The 3,727-nt window shown below is 35.4% G+C and overlaps 1 non-coding gene across 1 annotated transcript; it reads left to right on the top strand.

The window, feature by feature from the left end:
* Nucleotides 1–2,966: 2,966 nt before the first annotated feature.
* On the top strand, nt 2,967–3,039 carry TRNAR-CCU. Its single transcript has one exon. It is a non-coding gene; the product is annotated as a tRNA-Arg (tRNA).
* The last annotated feature ends 688 nt before the right edge of the window (nt 3,040–3,727 follow it).

The following is a 3,727-nucleotide window of genomic DNA, read 5'->3' as shown; positions in this document are numbered from 1 at the left end:
AAGGATGTGGGGAACCTCAATGATAGAGTCAGGGATAGGGATTGGGATGTGAATGTATGTTCTGTTTGGTGCTTGCTGTTTGTAAGTTTTGAAAATTTGATTTGGGGGTACCTGGCTAGCTTGCTGGAAAGAGTATGTGACACTTAATCTCAGGGTGGTGAGTTTGAGCCCCACCTTGGGTGTAGAGAATACTAAAAATGAATGAATGAATGAATGAGCTTAAAAAATAAATTATATAATGTTTTTAAAAAAAGAAAATTTTTTTGTAGGCTAGGTTAACATTTTCCAGACTCCATGTAATTATGTTGAAATATACTATTTTCTCGTACACTAGTTATCCGTCTGACAAACTATGGCCCCTCACCATCCATTGCCCAGTCCAGTGGCCTGTTTTTACTGATTCCAGCAAAAACATTAACTGAGAGTCCAGGTTTTATTCCATAGGGGTTTAAGGTGGCCCCTTTCCCTGCAACTTGCATTTGAACTAGGGAATTTCAGAGGAAATGAAATGACCACCTCGTCTTTGGTGTAAGGGTCTTTCCTGAGAAGTGTCTTCTCTGAGATGACCACTAACTGAAAAATCATGATGGATGACAGACTTTGCTGTTTCCACGCAGAAGATGCAGTGGCCAAAGATCTCTGGGTTTGGTCCTTCTAGAAAGCCACATGTGGCTAATGGTTATGTTCTCACCACGGTTGCTTTTTTGTATCCTGGGACTCTGTTTTTAAACTCAAGATCCTTTTTCCAGCCTTGAGAGTAAACATGAACTTAAGAATTAAAAATGTATAAAAGAAACAGAATGTTTTTCAGACTTTCTTAAATCAGTTTTTTATCAAAATATTTCATGTACATTGTTTAAAAAAGTGAAATAGTTTTATTAAGCTTATAATGAACATCAGCAACAACCCTCTTGCCACACTCCCTGCAGAGAAGGAAACAACTTTCAACTCTGATAGCTGTTTCATTTAATAGTGGTGTACATATTTCTAAATATGCTTATTCAGCTGGCTTTTGATTTTTTTCTTCCAGTTTTAGATATCATTTATTGACTTTCTCCTTTGGCTTCTGAGGATTTAACACTTTTTCAAACTCTCTTGGGCAATTACTCCTGTCCAAGCAAATACTGCCCCTCCCATTCTCCCAGGACAGATAACCATGTTTTTTGGTTAAATCAACATTCAATGTTTTTGTTATAATGACTATATAAGAAATTATTCACAGTTGGATACAATGTTTGCATTTCCTTTCTTTGTATAAGTTCTGTCTTCCCTGGAATTAACAATAGGATTTTCATCATTACTTTTTATTACATCATTCTCAAATGTCTCCCTCAATACCTTCACATTCATCAGATAATCTATATGTATTTTTTTCATTCTTGGACACCTCTCTCTGGAGCCTTCAGAGTCCTGTTTTCAACCCAGACAGGTTACTCTTCAGACCTATGCTTTTTTTTTTTCTAAATTGCTTTAACTATGTTACCAGATTAATTTTAGAATCTGATAGCCAATTTCTATAATATTATCCTATTTGGATTTTAATTTGGATTATGTTGAATCTGCAGATCAATTTGGAGAAAGCTGACATCTGAACAATATCGAGTTTTCCAATCCATAGCATGGTATCTTTCTCCACTTTTTCTTATCTTGTCTAATTTATCTAGGCAATGTTTTGTAGTTTTCAGTACATAGATCTTGTACATGTTTTGTTAAATTTATCCCTAAGTATTTTGTAGTTATTTGGATGCTATTATAAATAGTATTTAAAGTTTTTTTTTCAGTTTTTTTTTTTTTTTTTTTTTTTTGCCAGTGTATAGAAGTATAATTGAGTTCTATGTATTGACCTTGTATTCCAGGAGCTCAGGAAATTCTCTTATTAGTTCTAGTGGTTTTATTTCTAAAGATCCTTTTGGGCTTTATATGTAGATAATCATGTCATCTGAGAATAAAGACAGTTGTATTCCTTCCTTTTTAAAATGTCTTTTATTTATTTATTTATTTATTTTGCCTTAATTCACTGGCCTCTAGTACCTCCAGTACCTCCATGTACCTCTAGTACAATACTGAAAAGAGGTTGTGAAAGTGAACACCCTTGCCCCGTTCCCAGTCTTTGGAGTAAGCATTCAGTCTTTCTCTATTAAATATGATGTTAGCTAAAGATTTTTCCTAGAGGACCTTTATCAGGTTGACGAAGTTGCTCCCATGAATGGGTGTTAAATCTTCCTCTTTCTTTAAGTGCTTACAGGCTTTGTGACCAAAGGCAGATTACTGAGCTTCTCTTTACTACCTTATAAAATGTGGATAATAACAATGTTCAGCTATTTCTTATGGAGATTAAATTAAATAAGCACACATACACACCTATGACATTTAGAAGAATACCTAGTATACAATAGGTACTATATAAATGTCATCAATAAAAAGCAATATTTTGGTTTATCCTTTATTTTATTAGATTACTAGACTTTGGTAAGGAAGGATATATGGGAAGTAACTTTTTGGAGACCTTGAATTTCCAAAATTGTATCATTCTGTTATATTCAATTAAAAAAAAAGACTTCATCTATTTATTTATTTATTTGGGGTAGAGAGAGAGGGAGGAAGAGCGAGAACAAGCTGGAGGGGAGGGGAGGGCAGAGGGAGAGGGAGAAGCAGACTCCTTGCTGAGCAGGGAGTCGGACATGGGACTCGAGCCCAGGACCCTGAGATCATGACCTGAGCCAAAAGCATATGGTTAACTGACTGAGCCACCCAGATGCTGCCCCCAAAAGCTTTTATTCTACTCTTACACTTGATTGGTATTTTGGCTGAGTATTGAATTCTAGGTTGGAATTAATTTTCCTTCAGAATTTTTCTGTCTCTTAATTTCTTCTAGCTTCTAGGGTTGCTTTGAGACTGTTGATGCTATTCTAATTCTTATTCTTGATCTGTTGTATGAGACTGACTCCTAGAAATTTTTAGGGGGCTCCTAGCTGGCTCAGTCGGTAGAGTGTGTGACTCCTGCTCTCAGGGTTGTGAGTTCGAACCCCATGCTGGGTGTGGAGATTACTTAAAAAAAGATAAACTTTTAGGATATTCTCTTTATCTTCTTAGTTTTAGAATGCACGATGATGTGCCTTGGTAGGGGCTCTTTTCTCATTCATTTTGCTGGTGAATCCTTTTAATCTGGAAACTCAGATTCTGTGAAATTTTCTGGTATTATTTATTTGATAATTTTCTACCCTTCATTTTCTCTATTTTCTTCTTTCTAGGATTCCATTTACTTGGGTGTTGAACTCCCTAAGGCTGATTCTCTAACTCAATTTTTGTTATCACTCTTTGTTTTTCAGTATCTTCATCTTTCCACTTCACATGAAGTTACTCTTAACTTTATTGTCCAAACTGTTAATTGGAATGTAACACTTTTTATATCATATTTTGAATTTCCAGTAGGCTTTTTTTCTGTTCCCCAAGGTTCTCTGTTATAACATCCTTTTCTTACCTCATGGTTGCAATATTCCCTCTTATCTTTCTGAGGATATTATGGTTTTTGTGAAGATTTCTTTGGCTCCCTTCATTGTCTCTATGTCTTTTCTCCTGGTCCAATAGCATCTACTTTCTGATTTCTGTTAAAAAAAAACTCTTACATTTTCTCTGTTCTTGTACATTGTGGGTTATGTCTTAAAAATCCTTTTAGTGTTGGGGTGCCTGGGTGGCTCAGCTGGTTAAGTGACTTAGCTAAGATCAT

Source organism: Lontra canadensis, unplaced genomic scaffold (genome assembly GCF_010015895.1).
Source record: "Lontra canadensis isolate GAN:19392208 unplaced genomic scaffold, GSC_riverotter_1.0 scaffold13, whole genome shotgun sequence".
Lineage (NCBI taxonomy): Eukaryota > Metazoa > Chordata > Mammalia > Carnivora > Mustelidae > Lontra > Lontra canadensis.
The sequence above is the reverse complement of the archived record's forward strand: the minus strand, read 5'-3'. Positions and strand labels throughout refer to the sequence as shown.